Here is a 19,665-nt window from a genome sequence, read left to right as displayed (position 1 = left end):
TTAATTTTTGGGCTTGTAATTTTTTCACGTTTCAAAATTTTCCATTTGCTTTAACATTTTTTCAAATTCATTTTTGACATTTTAATTTTTCAAGATTAATTTTTTACACATCTTTTAAGATTTTTTTTTCCTAATAGTAATAACATTTTCCAATATAATAATCCTCCTTTACTTTCTGTTTTTAATGTGCAAATTTGAAACCCGTATTAATTTATATTTAAAGAATTTTAATTAAATTGTAAAAAACAGACTTTTTAGCTGTGTTCAAGTATTTTTATTAGCACTATTTTGTTCAAAACAAGATCAAATAATCTATGTAGGGTTCAAATTTGAAACATGTTTCACCCGTATTAATATATACTAATATTATCTAAGTATAATATAAATATTTTTCTTCATCGGGGTGCTGATCTGTTTGTAACAATGCAACTAGCATTCAGCAAACCTTTCAAGTACTATAATTTCATAACTTCTCGATTGTATAAAATTTTTTCATCATTCATAGTTCAATATCTTATGTAAATCATGTGAAAACAATTTTTTGAAAAGGTAAATTTCAAGTGGATATTTACTTCTTGGAAAATAATAAAATAAAAGTACTTTTTAATTTCTTTATTAAAGACACATACCTAAATCTAAGTAAATATTAGGTATAATGCAAAAATGTTTCTTCGTCAGATCGCCGCATTCTCTAAAATCACAAAAAAATAAGATATAAAAATCAATAAATTATTTATTAATATACAAACTTTTGTCAATGGAAACAGCAGAAGCGACATGGAAAATATAACTCCAAACGACAACCGCCATTAAAATTTTCACCAAAATCGATTTTTTCAAAAACATTTTGCGCAAATATAATATCTCTTCCTGTTCTTTAACACCAAGTTATGATTATTTAAGAAACCATTATTTCCTCGCTTTTATAGAAACTCTTGTTAAAAGACATTTGTTGTTATGATAATAATAATAATAATAATAATGGAGACTCTTATTATCATTAAAATTGTTCCATAATTATTGCACTATCTATTAATGAGGGCCGTAAACCTTGAGATGAGCGCAACAAAACCTATTACAAAAAGTTAGATTATATGAAATATTTAACAATTCAGCTTTTCCTCCCTTTTATAGAAAACATGATATAATAATCATTACACCATCAATATTTGCTTGATGGAACATAAAATGCAAGAAAATAATGATTTTATTCAATCCTATATGTTAAAATTGAATTTTATCTACTCTTTTCTTCATGTTAAAGTGAAATTTTATGGTCTAGATGATAAAAAATACATCTTTGACATTAGATTTCATTGTTGAATTTTACTTTGACATTTAGAAATATCAACAAAATTACTACAAAATTAGTGAGGATTGAATAAAATTTTATATTGTACACGACGATAAAATTTTCATTATCTTTCATTATAATTCATTTTTGAATTTGATTTTTCAAGGTTTTCTTTTTTTGACATCTTTTAAGATGTTTTTTCCTAATAACATTTTCCAGTATCAAAATCCTCCTTTATTTTCTGTTTCGTAAGGTGCAAATTTGAAACCCGTTATAATTTATATGTATTTAAAGAATTTTAACAAAATTGTAAAAAATCGACTTTTTAGCTGTTTTCAAGTGTTTTTATTAGCACTATTTTGTTCGATACAAGATCAAATGATCTCTAATGATTTTTCTATGTAGAGTTCAAATTTGAAACCTGTTTATTGTTTCCATCAGTCTTATTTTTTCTTTAAATTACGTTTCAAAAAGTGATCTGTCTATAACGATGCATCTAAGAAATAGGAAATAACATAACAATAATAATCAGCAAAACTATCTAAGTATTAAAACTTGATAACTTCTTAATTGTATAATTTTTTTCATCGTTCATAGTTCAAAATCTCATGTAAAACACTTTTTCTTTGATTAGGATTGATTTCTAGATTAAAATCTTCATTTTCAAATCTAAATTTGATCTCCTCATACAAATATAATTTGCGTTATATGATTTTCCTCGTAGACGAGAGCATTTATTCCAGCAAATGAAATTTTCATAAAATAGTGCTTGAAAAATATGATTATTACTGATTATTAAAAAAACTAAGACCGATAAAAACAAACGGGTTTCCGTATAAAAAAACAGTGTTTTTCATCCTTCTTCGGAACAGAAAAGTGCCAATAAAACACTCCAAAAAAGCTATTTTTACAATGCGATTGTCTTAAAAACCAAATAAAAATAAAAATAAAACCGGTTACCAAATTTACATTTGAAACCGGCTCCAAAAAAGATAAAAGTAAAAACTATAGTGTTTTTGAATTTTGCAGTCTTTTATGTAGAATTGGCTCCTTGGGGGTATCAGCCATGCCAACCAATTATTTGGAGGCACCCAATCGTAAGAAATAACCGACTTGGACCCTAATATCAGTGTTAAACTCGCCCATTTAGATATCAAAAGTGTATTTCTTTACGATCTTAGCTTTGTAAAGCACCATTAACTTGTTTACTCCACGTTTTACCATACATTTACATAATGACACACCTGAAGCCTTCAAATACTTAAAAAAGTCACAAACGATCGCGACGTCGCCCCATTATTCACAGTCTCGTGCATAATTGCTCGAAGGTGTGCATAAACAAATTTTAATAAAAAATAGTTATTTTCAATCAAACTCATTTCAGCCTTGAGGGTTGTATCCTATAAAGAGGATTTTTCTTGTTTGCAACACGTCATAAAAGCTCCGAGTAAAAAATGGGAAACTTCTGGACGAACTCGTGTTTCTTTCGGTTATGCACGATAATGAACACGTCGGGATTGCAACCCACATACGTGAAATATTTTAGACAGAATTACAACAAAGCAGAGAAGTTTTTTGAATTTTCTTCAGGAAGGAAATTCGCTTCCTTTGTGATAGTAATTCATCAAACTCGTCTTGGGCTCGAAACTAAATGTGTTTGCTCGTGGCTGTGTTAACAGTATCTTAATTTGCTCAGTGGCCAAGACAGTGTAATATATGCGGTAGAGATCCGAAACACTTCCACTTAATTTAGCAAATGTCAAATGATGAGGGTGGGATTGTCAATTATTAAAGTCATCAAACAGAGTTGCAAAGACCGGATATCCATTTTTGTTTCTTCGGATTTAAACTGTGTTTCATATTTAATCAGTTTCAAATTTGAATAAGCAATGAGAGATTAAAGCCGACGTGTGTTTACAACACTGTCTTCAGAGCATTTTTCTAACCCTTGGAGTTGTAAATATAAGATATGGTCTCCTGGGTGGGATGTCGATAGTTGTAAAAGTGTGTGGAAATGAATTGGTTAAGTTATTTATATGTTCATCGAAAACTTTGCCTTCAACATGCCCGTTTTTCCTAATTCGGGTTAGGAAAAACCTCAAGTTTAATGAAAACTCACGGCGATAATAATGAGGCTTCATTTATCCGATAATACGGAACTTTCCAAATGGAAATTCCTTGTTTTTAACGGACGCGAAACCTCACACTTAACACTCCAACAACAGCGACATGGGCGGAAAATATTTACTTTTTTGCGTCGGAATTAAATACACTACTCCAAAAAATTAAAGGAACAAAAAAATTTCCATAATTTTTTGGTGATTTTTGAAAGGCTGTAACTCATCGAAAAATGTTCGTATCTAGATAGAATAAAAAGAGTTTTGATGCTTTAAGTTTCTAATTTTGAGATCTTTTGGCAAAATTTTTTTCTGTGCTACGGTTATCACGTAATCCTAAGTAATAGCTAGAGAGAAAAAAATCTATTTTTTTTTGCTTTTGGTCCTCGAACGTAGGGATTTTTTTTAGTTAAGTCAATGCATAGGCCACATAGTTTGTTCATTCATCTTTAATATGCTTTTTTCATATTCTCTTTACGTCAAGTTGTAGCTGAGATATCTGACTTTAAATGAAAAAAGATCCCTTTGTCTTTGATTATCGATATCTCAACAACCTATGACCACACAGAGAATATAAGGGTAGTGACAAAAACTGGAATAAATGTCTTACAAGATCCTTTTATAACTTTTTGAAAAATATTTTTTTCACCCTCAACATTGATTTAAAGAAAAGAGAAAAAAGTAACTTTTTGCGTTGTTTTAGTAAATCTACTGCGTATTCACTAATATTGATGGGGAGACTAATGTTTTTAGGTGTTTTTACAGCTTAATGTACCCCTCAAATCCCTGTAAATTTTTAAATCGATCCATCAAATGGTTTTCTCTGACCGATTGATCAAAATTTTACAAAAGAATTAAAGGAACAATTGGACATATTGTTTCTGAATATTGTCTAATCTTCGTCAAAATGAGAAAAACAATTTGTTACAATTTTGCATTAGTTTAGCTTTTTTTTCTCGCGCTATTACTTAGGATTAAGTGGTAACCGTAACACAGAAAAAAAATTTGCCAAAAGATCTCAAAACTAGAAACTTAAAGCTTCAAAACTGTTTTTTTAATCTAGATACGACCATTTTTCGATGAGTTACAGCCTTTCAAAAATCACCAAAAAATTTAGGAACATTTTTTGTCCCTTCAATTTTTTGGAGTAGTATATGTAGAATAAAATAATAATTAATAAAATAGAAGCTGCTAATTGGTTTCTTTATTCAACATACATATTTTAACTTATACATGAATTTAAAAAAGTAAATATGATTCTCTTCGTAAGAATTAATTGGGAAAAGACGCTACGAAAAGAAAAAATTACGATAAAATAATTAAATTTAACAAACACAAACTCATACGCATATCAACTTGATCTGCAGAAGTTACATAAACAACAGAACTCCAAACCACAACCGCCAATAGAAAATTCACCAAAATTGATTTTATTAGAAACATGTCTTTTCGTGTTCTTTAAGAACAAGTAAAAGTACTGTGTCCAAACCTTTTTTTTTTCGCTTTTATACCTCATATCTTTGTAGATATGCGTATATCCTAATTATTAAAACATTTAGTACACTATGTATAACGGCCTTAAAAACTTCTGATACGCGTAACAAAAGCCATTATTATAAAAAACATACCTACATAATAAAAACTTTTTTTATTACCACAAAAAAAAAATTAACCGAGAAAATCTCAGTTGAGATACTCTGTATACGTATGTTTATTAATTGAACTTTTTTTCGCTTTTAAAGAAAAATTTGTCCCATTTCTTACCCGTTTAGTTAATTAAAAGTTTTAAATAATGAATTCAGTATAATTATTGTTATAATACCAAACATTGAATTAAATTTCTCATCAAAATGGACAATGAGTTTGAAATTGGATTAGTAACAACATTGGCCAATTTGAATAAAAATTTATTGAAGGTATGGTCTAATAACTCTCCCTAATTTTAAAATTAGGGCCATTATTACTTCAGTTTTAAGTAACAAACCAAAAAGATCATTAACTGCACTAATAAGTTTTGAATGGCCTTAAACCATCAGTTTTTTGATTAATATTTGCTATCAAAAAAAGTAATTGATGAAAAATAAACTGCTAGGAAAAAGCCGTTTCTTTTAATAGCAAACTACTATGCAATTTTTTTCCGCAAAGAATTGAAACAAAGCGTAAATACAGTAAAAAAGTAATATAAATAGTAATCGATTTTTTTCAAGTCATATTTTTTAAATGTAAGAACATTTTTTTGAAAAGGTAAATTTCAAGTGCATATCTACTTGCTTGAAAAATAATAAAATATTTTTTTTTATTTCTTTATTCAAGACACATACCTAAACATAAGTAAATATTAGGTATAATGCAAAAAATTTTCTTCGTCCCCACCTACTGCCTCTCTCCCCCTAGAAACAGAAAAAAATAAGATATAAAAATTAATAAACTATTATTATAATTTTTTTGTTAACGGGAACTGCAGAAGCTACATGAAAAACATAACTCCATTAGGATTTTCACCAAAATCGATTTTTTTTTAAACATTTTGCGCGAATATAATTTCTCTTCTTGTACTTCAAATCCAAGTTAAGAATGTTTAGTAGACCTTTATTTCCTCGCTTTTATAGAAATTCTTGTTGAAAGGCATTAGTTGATATGTTGCCAAACATAATTGTTATGACAATAATAATGAAGACTCCTATTACCATTAAAATTGTTCCATAATTATTACACTTTGTTTATAATTATAATTATTACACTATCTATTAATGAAGGCCGAAAACCTTAGTTAGATTATATAATATTTAACAATTCAACTTTTCCTCCCTTTTATTGAATACATGATACTTATAATAATTATTACACCATCAATATTTGCTTGGTGAAACCTAAAATGCTAGAAAATAATGATTTTTTGAGTTGTACTATTTTTAACAGCAACAATCATCAGACAATAAAAATTTTTGCGATAAAACTGAATTTTACTTAGATTTTATTCAAATCATACAACTGCAATGTACTTTATATTTAAAACAATGAGTAAAAATAAGAAAAATTAATAAACAATAAAAATTAAAAACTAGAACCAATTTTGAATTCACTTGGTCAGTTTCAATTTTTCAATTTGATTAACTATGGGAAGCACTTATGCATAAATTGAAAATTTTAATTAATTGCCACAAAGTCAACCGTCTATTACTTTGTCATTTTGTTGATTTTTTTATCAGATGATGATAAACATTTTTTGTTTAAAGATATTGTAATTTTTTTATGTTTTAAATTTTACCATTTTGCTTTAACATTTTTTCAAATTCATTTTTGCCATTTTAATTTTTCAAGGTTAAATTTTTTACTAATATTATCTAAGTATAATATAAACATTTTTCTTCATCGGGGTACTGATCTGTTTGTAACAATGCAACTAAGAAATACAGAAATAACACAACAATAGAAATCAGCAAACCTTTCTAAGTACTATAACTTCATAACTTCTATCTTGTATAAAATTTTTTCATCATTCATAGTTCAATTTCTCATGTAAATCATGTCAGCATCATTTGTCAGCTGGATTTGCAGAAGCTACATGAAAAACATAACTCCAAACAACAACCGCCATTACGATTTTCACCAAAATCGATTTTTATTTTTAATTTTGCGCGAATATAATTTCTCTTCCTGTTCTTTAAGACCAAGTTAAGAATGTTTACTAGACCTTTATTTCCTCGCTTTTATAGAAATTCTTGTTAAAAGGCATTTGTTGTTATGATAATGTTATGATAATAAAAATAATGAAGACTCTTATTATCATTAAAATTGTTCCATAATTATTGCACTATCTATTAATGAGGGCCGTAAACTTTGAGATGTGCGCAACAAAACCTATTACAAAAAGTTAGATTATATGAAATATTTAACAATTCAGCTTTTCCTCCCTTTTATTGAAAACATGATATAATAATCATTACACCATCAATATTTGCTTGGTGGAAACTAAAATGCTAGAAAATAATAATTTTTTGAGTTGTACTATTTTTAACAGTAACAAACATCAAACAATGAAAATTTTTGCGATAGAACTGAATTTTATTTAGATTTTATTATTGCAAAAATAATAAACATTAACAAACGATAAAAACTAAAAACTAGAACCAATTATGAATTCACTTGGCAGTTTCAATTTTCAATTTGATTAACTCTGAGAGGCACTTATGCATAAATTGAAAAATTCAATAATTGCCACAAACTCAACCGTCTATCACTTTGTCGTTTTGTTGACTTTTTTTTATCAGAGAATGGTAAACAGAACAAATTAAAATTCTCTGTTTTTTCGTGAGATTCCAGGCATTTTCGTGTTTGTGTAATTTCTCAATTTTAATCATTCAAACAATCCACAATTTCGCACAAAATTCCATTTATTTTAGTTACTTGTAAATGTAACTTTATGATAGAAATACTCGTGAGACACTCTTTCCAAAAATCGAATTTAAACTTTTCTCCGGCAGTCGGAAAATTCGTGAAATTCGCTTCCAGGACCGAATCGGCGTAAATTTGCCCCTCGTAGGCGTCCACATGTATGTTTAATACGTCTATATATAGGACGCAGCGCTAGGCAGGTGAGTTCGCAGCCTGGATCAATATTACCTGGCCGTCGTTCCAGCATCCAGACTGGCGCTCAACGGCCGACCCTGTTGCTCCTGTACTGATAACAGGTCGTTTTTGTTGGGGTAGCAATTGATTAAGCGCCTTATCGGCGACGCACTCGTCTACGATACTCGCCAATTGTTTAAAATAACACTGATGAAACGTGATACGAGGCGAGATTGATTGCTGTAATTTTACACTAAAAGCTTTCTGCCAGTTTTAATGCTTGCTTAAAATATTATGACATCGACCGGACTTTTCCGGGGACAAAAAACTGTAACAAAGATGCTTCACTAAAAATCTCTTTTGTAGCATCAATTTGTAATTAAAGGGTGGAAGTATCGATGTTCGCTCGCCCGACCTGTAATTAATGTTACAGAGGGTGAACCTATCATTGTAAATTACAAAATTCATCCACTACATCCAAACAAACAATTTAATAATTCATTGATTTTAACTTGTGCTTTCTTTGCGATGGAAAAACATTAATAACGTGAAAATATTTGACCGTACGTGAAAAATCGTCTGAAATCTAAACCAAAAACATTGTTTTAGTAGTAAACAACCATCAATGACGCTTGTCGATCACTGTGGCATTAAACTGATGCAATTTGTGAGTTAATTACTATTACATTTTGTTTATTTTCCTTTCACTACAGTTGTGATTGAAATTTTTGTCCCGGCCTTGCGAAAACCAAACATCATTTCGATTTTTCACTCCAAGCAATGCGGTTAATTTAATTATCAAACTGCACCGTTGTTAGTTTAAAAGAATGCGTGAACCCTCATTAAACACCCAAACTCTCCCTGTTTTACCACTTTATCGTCAAAAACCCGACATTATTCTCTCCCAATTGAGAAATTGCTCTGAATTATTCAACATGTGATAGATATCAACAGATGGTTTGGATGATACACCTTTCCGGACATCAATCACCATTCGAGCCACCCGAAACGGAGTTGAAAATCGAATATTTTTGACAAAGATTGGAAAAAGTTTAATTAAGACAACGACGGGAAAAAATCAATTGGGTATTTTCGGTCTTAATTAAAATTATTTTGATGTTCGCCCGAGCTTGGGCGTAATTCGAGCCAAAGAGCCAAATAATTGATTAAATTCACACTAGACTTGACACGTTTTTGATCAAAAATGGACTTGGAAAGTTATTTAATTTGCAAGCAAGCAAAGAAATTCTGATTACCACGTTTTCGAACAAAACAAAATTTATGTTTTCGAGAATTTTGTTCTTAATAAAATTTGATGCAATTTTAAATACGTAAAGTCTGTGTTTTTTAAATGGAAATGCCAAACAGTCTTAACGTTGGCACCACTAGTTTCATTCGTGGTAATTTTAATAAAGGAAGTTGGCAGTTCCGGTTTTTTGAATTAATTTGAAAACAATGTCATTAAACGTGAACACAAAAAATCGTCTAAGAAAATTTAGAGACGAAACACCAAAAAAGGCACAAATTCGGTACCGCTAACAATTTTTAGAAATTTGGAAACGAATAGTTCGCAAGCAGGAAGTTAGAAAAAGGGCCCGTTAAAATGTAGACGCCATTTGTAATGAAGGTTTGCTAAACATTCTCAATTTTTAGCAAAAAATTGACAAGAATACAAAATAAACATGAATGAGAAAGAACCACCGAAAGAACACAATTAAATTAGTGTCTTGTGCATCGTTTTTAAGGAACGAGTTGAAAAAGCAACAATTTTGAAACTAAAGCTGAATAAAAATTTATAAAATGCATCAACTTTGAGCTCATTTCAATAAATTACACAAAATTTATTACCAATCATCATAATACCTACTTGTATCTTTTGCTAAATAACTTTTTTCTGTATATGCATCCTTTTTCTTCAAAGTTTTTGTAGTAAGAATCTCATTTTTGTCCACAACACTGTACTTACTTGCGATGTGTTTCTGTCAAAATTATTAGCACTGAATTCTGTCTTTAGACCTTAGGTAATGATGTCTGTCCTCAGGTATTCAATTATAGCGCTTTCAAAGAGCAAACAGGCACACAAGATTCATAAAAGTCAAAATTTTGACAACATCTCAATTTGAACACATAACCATAATTTTTTAACAAAATTTCTAGGAACAAATACAAAGAGCAAACAAAATTTGTGGCTATGGAGACAAGCTGCTACCAATTTTTTCACTTGGTAATTTCCATTAAAAAAAAAACAGACTTTACCAATTTTTTCACCAAAATTTTGACTTGGTAATTTCCATTTAAAGAAAAAACAGACTTTACTCCACTTTTTAAAATTACAGTTCCTAATTTTTTTGTTGAATTCTGTTCGAATTCTCCATTGATGTGTGAGCAATTCGTGCGGATGGCTTCACCTCTGCGGCCCGAAATGCCCAGTGAACTCTCCACTTTTGGTTGTTGCTTTAACCGCCAATCGGCACGCAATTCCCGCCGTCTCCTCGGCTATTATGCAAACTCGATTAGCATTAAAGCGTCGTGTTCCGTTTTAAAAATTGTAGAAATTGGCTTTGTCTAAGTGGGGAAAGCGTTGTTGGATTAATTTCATTAACATTCAGGCCGCTTCGGTCTTTTTCAGGACTCGGTATGCATATATACCATCTTGGTACAATGTTTTATGTAGGGGATTACTAAATCATGGGGTCAAGTTCGTTTTAAATAAATGAAGTTTCCCGAAGCGAGTTAAGGTTAAGATCGTGGAGGCGGATGTGTGTAAAAATAACGCGAATTGAAGCTCTGAGACGAAGTAGATATGAGTTGGAGCTGTGTTTGTTTACTTTTCGTGTATATTAGCAGCTTTTTGTATATGCTAACGAAATGTATGTACTTGTAAACGGAGTCAGAATTGGGTTCCTCGCCACTTGTTTATGAATTCCAGCTCGTTTCTAATCGATCGCAAATGGAATTTTTTCTGCCGATTTGCTAACTCTAATTAAATTTCTTTGATTTCCGTTGCGAACGATGCGACGGTTTCAATTTTCGACAATTATCTCATTTGGGTCGTGTGACTGATTTTGCAAAAGAGGATTGGGTCTTTTGGGAAATTACCAAAGAGGGTTTAAGCTAGTTGAGGTTCCACTGTCGATAATGAAGACGGTCTTCATTAACTTAATTGGCCTCAATTCGCTAATAACAGGTGTAAAAATTTTAATAATTTTAAATTTCTTAAATTAATTTCTTTATTCAACACATTTTAACTTATAATTGAAAATAAGTAAAAATGGTGCAAAATAATTGGCGTCATTCAAATTAACATCAACGCCTTCCAACACCTACAAACAAAAACATTTACGACATAAAAATTAAATTATTTAAATTTAAGATATAAAAACATACCTCTTCTATCTAAAGCAACACACAAAACAGAACTCCAAACCACAACCCCCATTAGGATTTTCACCAAAGTCGATTTTTTTAAAAACATTTTCGCAAATATCATTTCTCTTCGTATTCTGCAAGAACAAGTTGAAAATGTTTATTGCATTCAGACCTTCTTTTCCCCGCTTATATAGGAATCGATTTCGTAAATGTTACTTGTTTACATCATAATTGTTATGATAATAGTAATGGTAATACTTTTATTATCATTAAAACTGTATAATAATTATTTCACTATCTTTTAATTAGGGCCGTAAAAGCTTCAGATGTACGTAATAAAGCCCACTATCAAAAAAATCTATGTATACAGGGTGCGCCCGAACTCGCGCCCCAGAAAAAAATGACATACCTATAAGGTAAGATACCAGGAACATGTAAAAAATGTTGAAAAAATTTATCTTTAAAAATTCCGAAGTTATGAAAGTTTGAATTTTGCACTTTGACTCTATATATTTCTGTTGTAAAAATATTTTTTTGCTACAGGCTATTAGAAGAGTAAACAAGGAAGTTGTATCCTAAATTGTAACTCTGTTTAGAACAAAAAGACAATCTTTTTATTTTTTTTGTATCTGGAACAGTTTGAAACATTTTTTCCTCTTAAATCTTAAGATTATGGCAAAAGTGCACAGATGAAAAAGTGACAGGCACATGAATATAATTGTATTGTATTTTTAATTAAACACAAATTATAACCATTTAAGAATTTCGTGCAAATATTTGACACATACAACCATCTTTTGTGTAAACTTAGCAACAAGTAACATTTACGAGATCGATTTCTATATAGGTGGGGAAAAGATCTCGATATAATAAACATTTTCAACTTGTTCTTCTAGAACACGAAGAGAAATAATATTCGCAAAAACTTTTGAAAGAGTGTGAATCTAATACTTTAATACTTTCCATTAAATTAAATAAACTAATTTACATCTTATTTGTTAATTTAGAGATTTACGTATTTATTAAATTGTCTTACCGAATTACACTCAAGCTTTTTTTTACGAAGAAAACTTGACATTTTTAATTCGAGTTTTGTTTCCTTTAGGCAATTTAACGAAAAAAACTGCTTCTGAAAAAATTACGAGTCCGTAGGACGAGAGAGAACAAAATTCTGATTAAAATGTCAAGTTTACTTCGAAAAAAAAAGCTCTCGTGTAATTATAAGTGAAAATACTGAAAATCCTAATAGGGGTTGTGGTTTGGAGTTCTGTTTTGTATGTTGCTTTAGATAGAAAAAGTATGTTTTCATATCTTACATTTAAATAATTTAATTTTTATGTCGTAAATGTTTGTTTTTTGTAGGTGTTGCAGAGCGTTGATGTTAATTTAAGTGAAGCCAATTATTTGGCCATATTTATTTATATTTAGTTATTATAAGTTAAAATGTGTTGAATAAAGATAAATAAAACTTTTTGTTAGGCCAATTTAAACCAATTTGTTGAGTTAATGAAAACCGTCTTCATATTTTCTGACTATTAAAAAGCCATTACGTATCTTCAGTTAAACAAACTATAAATAAATACACAAATTTTATAAAAAACGTTCTGTGCACTTTTGCTGTAAACTTAGAATTTAGGCACTACAAGGCAAAGTGGGACCAAAAAATTGTTTTTGTAAGTGCCGTACGTATCAGCGAACATTTTGAAAATTCAATGAGTAACAAAAAACCAGAATAGACAGTGTTGTAGGAAATTTTATAAGCTTCATTCTTCTACAAACCAATTTTTGCAACAAGCACTGTTTTCGAGATATAGCAAAAAAGCCCTCCTGCTCACCTTCGAAGACCGGAGACTTTTATAATGCCAACAGAGAGTCGAAGAAACAACGAGACAAGGAAATTTCTTTTCCGAAGTAACAAAATGTACCCATTTGTACTTAATTGGATCATGAATAGCAGCCGGAATCCTTCCGAAATAATTTTCGGTGACGCAAAATCTCAAGAATCCGAGATTGATGTTTATGGCTTGAAAGGGAGTCGGTTTTGAACCGTTACGATGGCAATTAAATACTCAACATTGTAGGGTTTTAATTTGGGAAAATGCCTATTTGGTTGAAAAATGCATCCATTATGTCGAGGACTGACCTCCATTAAATAATATTCAAATTTGCAAATATTCCATTAAGCCGGGCCCGATTTTGATGAAACGTGCTGAAATTTTAATGTATCCGCAGATTCCACAGCATCTTTTATTAATGCACTGTTTCGAAAATTTTTCGTGATTATTCAGTGAAAACTGGCGGAGAGTCAACAAGTGCAGACGGCCGTGACCTCAATTTTCAATTACCTTCGTCCTTTCCGGGTGTACCTGGCCCCGGAGCCCACTATTGCCTTAAGCTCATTCCGGATCTTTTAGCTTTGTGCTTCCTCGAATTGCTTTTTGATGTTAATATAGCGGCAACCACCGACTTCCGCTTTTAATATGGATGGCTGGATGTTTATTAAATCTCCCGGCTAGAGATTTTTACCGTCTCCTAATTCCGTATTGTAATCTCCAAGTTTTTCAAGTGCTCTTATCACATTATTCAGTTTCCACAAAACTTTTACAGAATTCAAAATCAAATTGTAATTATTTTGCTGTCCGAGACACCCACGCAGCACGACGATGAATGAACCAGTTTTTGCAATACACATTTTATATGACAGCCTGTGTTAACATTCCCAAAATACATGATGGCCATTCACAAGTTTCGATGCAAATTTATAATTAGCTTAATTAGTTTTTGCTTTAATGAAATATTTTAATGGACGTTGCTGCGCAAATCGAATTGTAAAGTTGGATATTAAGTTGCATAATTTGTTAATTATTATTATTTAACACGTTTATAAGCGTTAACTACTTCTGTGTTACTGTTCTTAACAGTTTATGTTGCTACAAAAGCTAAATAATCCCTCAATTCAGCTCAAAATAGTTAGATTTTAGTTCAAATTTATACAGACTGCGCCAGAACTTCAAGTAAGCTAAGATACCAGGAACATGAAAAAAATGTTTAAAAAATTCTATCTGTCAAAAAATGTTGAGATTTATTTTTTGACATTTAACATTTTTTATAGTATAATCTTTTAAATGTTTGTTTTATAATTATTTAGTAAAGGTAGAAAAATTTTGTCAATAAAAGCCACAAATAACATTAAACAGAGTTACCTACAATTAAGGTTATAGCATCCTTATTTCCTCTTTGTAGCAAAAAAACTTGGAAAATTATTTTTTCAACGGAAATAAATAGAGTCAAAGTACAAACTTTAAAATTTATATAGATATTTTTTTTTAACATTTTTTCCATGTTCCTGGTATCTTACCTCATATGGCATTTTTCTCTGGGGTGCGAGTTCTGGCGCACTCTGTATACATAGATTTTTTTGATAGTGGGCTTTGTTACGTACATTTGAAGCTTTTACGGCTCTAATTAAAAGATAGTGGAATAATTATTATACAGTTTTAATGATAATAAGAGTATTACCATTACTATTATCATAACAATTATGATGTAAACAAGTAACATTTACGAAATCGATTCCTATATAAGCGGGGAAAAGAAGGTCTGGATACAATAAACATTTTCAACTTGTTCTTGTAGAATACGAAGAGAAATGATATTTGCGAAAATGTTTTTAAAAAAAACGACTTTGGCGAAAATTCTAATAGGGGTTGTGGTTTGGAGTTCTGTTTTGTGTGTTGCTTTAGATAGAAGAGGTATGTTTTTATATCGTACATTTAAATAAATTAATTTTATGTCGTAAATGTTTGTGTTTGTAGATTTTGAAAGGCGTTAATGTTAATTTGAGCGACGCCAATTATTTTGAACCATTTTTACTTATTTTCAATTATAAGTTAAAATGTGTTGAATAAAGAAAAAAATAAAGAAATATGAAGTTATTTTATTTAAAATTATTAAAATTTTTACACCTTTTATTAGCGAATTGAGGCCAACTAAGTTAATGAAGACCGTCTTCATTATCGACAGTGGAACCTCAACTAGCTTAAACCCTCTTTGGTAATTTCCCAAAGTAGTACTTGTCATAAAATAGGCTCGCGACTCTCAATTGTAAATTTTCTTGAGTTATTAAGATTTTGAGTTCTTTTGTTACGAATTTTTAATCAGTTGATGTAAAGTTTGTTTTTTTTTAATGGAAATTACCAAGTCAAAATTTTGGTGAAAAAATTGGTAGCAGCTTGTTTCCATAGTCACAAATTTTGTTTGCTCTTTGTTTTTGTCCCTAGAAATTTTGTTAAAAAATTATGGTTATGTGTTCAAATTGAGATGTTGTCAAAATTTTGACTTTTATGAATCTTGTGTGCCTGTTTGCTCTTTGAAAGCGCTATAATTGAATACCTGAGGACAGGCATCATTACCTAAGGTCTAAAGACAGAATTCAGTGCTAATAATTTTGATAGAAGCACACCGCAAGTAAGTACACTGTTGTGGACAAAAATGAGGATCTTGCTACAAAAACTTTGAAAAAAAAGGATGTATATAGAAAAAGTTATTTAGCAAAAGATACAAGCAAGGTTTATGAAGATCGCCAATAAATTTTGTGAAATTTATTGAAATGTGCTTAAAGTTGATGCATTTTATAAATTCTTCTTCGGTTTTAGTTTCAAAATTGTTACTTTTACAACTCGTTCCTCAAAAACGATGCACAAGACATTGTTCTTTCCGAGGTTCTTCCTCATTCATGTTTATTTTGTATTCTTGTCAATTTCTTGCTGAAAATTAAATAAACATTAAATTAATGTTTAGAAAAACTGCATTACAAATTGCGTCTACATTTTAACGGGTCCTTTTTCTAACTTCCTGCTTGCAAACTATTCGTTTCCAAATTTCTAAAAACTGTTACCAGTACCGAATTTGTTTCTTTTTCGGTGTTTCATCTCTAAATTTTCTTAGACGATTTTTTTTGGTGATTTTTCGTGTTGACGTTTTATGACATTGTTTTCAAATTAATTCAAAAAACCGGAACTGCAACTTCTTTTATTAAAATTACCATGAATGAATTTACTAATGGTGCCAACGTTAAGACTGTTTGGCATTTCCATTTTAAAAAAAAGAACAGACTTTACAAAACTGACAGAAACTTTTTCGTGAAATCGGTTTTTTAAATTTAATGATAAATTAATAAAGTCATAGAGTAAAACTTTTTAATATATGCGTTGCATAATTTTGTTGAATTAGAAAGAGCTGTCTTAGAGGGTGCAGATAAAACTTGATTCACTTTGTATGATCATCATCTTTATTGTAACAAGCCGTTCAAAATACTAAAATATAAACGAATTTTCTAGTGATTATCACTGTCACTAGAAAGATCCAAATTTCGTATTAAAATTTTGAATCAGTCTTCAATAAATAATTCACAATGTGAGTATTTTTATAGAAAAATAATTCGTTAAATAACTTGGTGATGTTATTTTTGGGAATTTAATTTCGGATTTGACAAGAAAAAATATTTCTTAATGTTTTAAAAGAATTTGTATTAGTTTTGGTGCAATTTGAGATAACTTTTAGGGCCCTTTCTGGTCGCTTTTCGCCTCAGCGCTTTATCTTTTTGTGTCGTTTCATTTCCGATTAGCATAATCCGCTAAATCTCGTTGTCAAAATCACAACAGGCAATTGAAGTGTCGTTATCGCCCAACATAATATGTCCTCCGAAAGTTAATATATCCTTGTGACACGTTTCGTTCCGGCATATGGCGCTGGTAATCCCGGAACACAACATAATTCCGGGTTATAATAAATAATCTCTTCGTGAGCGGCACAAAATAGGAGGGCGTTCAACAAGTAGGGCTGTCGACACCGAAACCATTCAGGAAAACCGCCCATTGTTTCAACCGTTGACAGCATAATAATTGAAAAAGTTTTTAGGTGTTTTAATGAAAATGTCGAGAACGCTGGTCGGATCTGGACGGAAATAGACTAGGGGTAAGTGAAACAGATGCGGCTTCAAAGGGGTTTAAGAACTCTCCAAAATAGAAAAGATGAAGGGTGGCGATCAAAAGCCCACTCAATCTACTAACACACTCAAAAAAAAATCATTTTTTACAAGAATCTCGCTCTATATTTCATTACACAAACAAAACTTAATCTGCAAGGCTGCAACTTTCACAAAAAAAAAACAGTGAAACTCGATGAAGCATCAGAAATTCGATAGAAAAAAATTCTCGATTAAAACAATTCCGAAAAGCTTGACTTGATTTACGACAGAGAAACGTGTTGTTTGTTTGTCGACAGATGCTCAGAACGTCGTTTCCATTCTATAAATTCCGGCTCAGGATCCGGTTACATATCCTTGTAACTACACAAAGAGATATGCATTTTGGTATAAACATCCCCGGCGATTAATTTAGATCGCTGTATTTGCATCAGGGATGATATATTTGTGATTTTGCACATCAGCTGTTTTCGCTTAATTGAAACTGTGTGAGAGATGAGTGAATGAACTAAAAGCGAGTAAATCCTGCGGTTTTTAAACTTGAGTGGCAGCCTGGGGCCGAAAAATAAAACACAACAATAAATTTTTGTAGTTTTTGAATACGAGTAAAATATTTTTTTTAATGACAGTTTATTCTTGGAACTTGCAAATCGTATAATACTCGTAATATCGTTTCAAATTTTTATCTTCTATGAAAAGAAGGTATTGATAACATTAATTATGAAAAAAACTATTTTCGCCTATTTTCGCAAAATTATTGAAATTGGAAAAAAAATCTAACGTAATTTTTCAAAAATTCACCTCAGGAATGGTTTGATGAATAAAATTAAAAAATAATCTTATAAATAATATTGCCAGGTGTGGTGAAATTTCACCAGATCTGGTGATTTTCATGTTAGTATGGTGATTTGGTGAAAACTTTTGTAAAAATTTAGAAACAAAAAAAACAGTTTTTCGAGCATTTTCTACGTTTTCAATCAGAAACTTAATTATTTTAATTTTTTTGAACACCTCGATGCAATTTTCACTTGTGAGTACCTAGCTTAAAAGTAGTGCCAATTTGATAGTGAAATTATTCCAACCGACTAAAAATAGAGCAATCAATAAGAGTTTCATTATCACTTTAATTATTTTAATTTTTTTCAAAAAAGTTAAAAAACCACCAAAGTTATAAATCTGTTTGTTTTTTTTACACGATTTTACTAGACAGGATCAAAAAAGACATTTTTTTGTATTTTTCGAATACTTTTTCAGCTAGATACATAATTATTTGACAAAATTTCGTTAAAAACAATCTACAAATTCAACAAATTCGAACAAAAACAGAGTTATTTTTGCCCTTTTCAAGTGTTTAAGCATGTTTTTGAGATAAAAACAATGAAATTTTTAAAAATTTTGTTGAAGCAAGCAAAAAAATTACAAAATTAATAGAAATTGATTTTATTTTTAGCTTGTTTCGCTCGACTTACTTACTTTTTGAACAGAGGCTCATTTCTTTTCAAAATCATAAGCAAACACTTAAAAACCACAAAAACCAATTGATATTGAAGTTATTTTGTTTGTTTCACTCGATTTAACTGGTTTTTGAGCAAAATAAGACAAAAATAAGGCTGTTTTTAGGCCCGTTTGTGTTCTACAAGCTCAGGTTTTTGTGCGAGATTACGCTAAAACGAACTGAAAAATCAACATATTAAGTCGAAAATTACATTAGTCTTGCATTTCTTCTAGCTTTTCAGCTAGAAGTGCAATTATTTTGTAAAATCGGTTAAAAACAAGCCAAAAATCCAGAATTAGACCGAAAATGACATAATTTTTTCTTTTTTCGAAAGTTCAAGCAGATTTTTAAACCAAAAACTCACTAAATTGTTATAAAAAAAACTCTTAGGCTTTAACTTGATTATTTCGTCAAATTTTCTCGAAGAAAAAATAATCGAAAACTACCAAATTGGTTAAAAATAGCTCTATTTGTTTTTTACAAAATATTACTAAACAGAGTCAAAAATGACAACTTATTTTGTTTTTTTCGAATGCTTTTTCAGCTAGAAACATCATTTTGCAAAATTTTGTCAGAAATTCAACAAAATAGCCCAAAAACGGCGTTTTTGTCTTTTTCGAGTGTTTAAAAATATTTTTGAGGGATAAAAACACAAAAAGTTTTTTTTTAGCTTGTTTCGCCCGACTTACTTCGTTTTTGAACCGGAGGTTCATTTATAAAATCTTGTCCAAACACGCCTAAAAATCACAAAAAAGGATTGATATTGATGTTACTTTGTTTCACTCGATTGTTTTTTTTAAACTGTTTTTTTTTAAACAAAATTAAGACAAAAATA

At 30.2% G+C, this 19,665-nt stretch overlaps 3 long non-coding RNA genes across 3 annotated transcripts; 1 reads left to right on the top strand and 2 right to left on the bottom strand.

Annotated features, from left to right (window-relative positions):
- Positions 1 to 4,600: 4,600 nt before the first annotated feature.
- On the bottom strand, positions 4,601 to 4,884 carry LOC123003994. The gene is made up of 2 exons (XR_006412666.1): positions 4,758 to 4,884; positions 4,601 to 4,700 (listed from the first exon to the last, which is right to left on the bottom strand). It is a non-coding gene; the product is annotated as an uncharacterized LOC123003994 (long non-coding RNA).
- A 6,312-nt stretch (positions 4,885 to 11,196) lies between these two features.
- On the bottom strand, positions 11,197 to 11,526 carry LOC123003989. Its single transcript, XR_006412662.1, has 2 exons — positions 11,368 to 11,526; positions 11,197 to 11,303 (listed from the first exon to the last, which is right to left on the bottom strand). It is a non-coding gene; the product is annotated as an uncharacterized LOC123003989 (long non-coding RNA).
- A 3,423-nt stretch (positions 11,527 to 14,949) lies between these two features.
- Positions 14,950 to 15,276, top strand: LOC123003988. Its single transcript, XR_006412661.1, has 2 exons — positions 14,950 to 15,101; positions 15,165 to 15,276. It is a non-coding gene; the product is annotated as an uncharacterized LOC123003988 (long non-coding RNA).
- The last annotated feature ends 4,389 nt before the right edge of the window (positions 15,277 to 19,665 follow it).

This window comes from Tribolium madens, unplaced genomic scaffold (assembly GCF_015345945.1).
Source record: "Tribolium madens isolate multiple individuals breed KSU strain unplaced genomic scaffold, Tmad_KSU_1.1 Scaffold_1;HRSCAF=32;Tcas5.2_LG8, whole genome shotgun sequence".
In the NCBI taxonomy this organism is placed as follows: domain Eukaryota; kingdom Metazoa; phylum Arthropoda; class Insecta; order Coleoptera; family Tenebrionidae; genus Tribolium; species Tribolium madens.
This window is presented reverse-complemented; position numbering and strand designations above follow the sequence as displayed.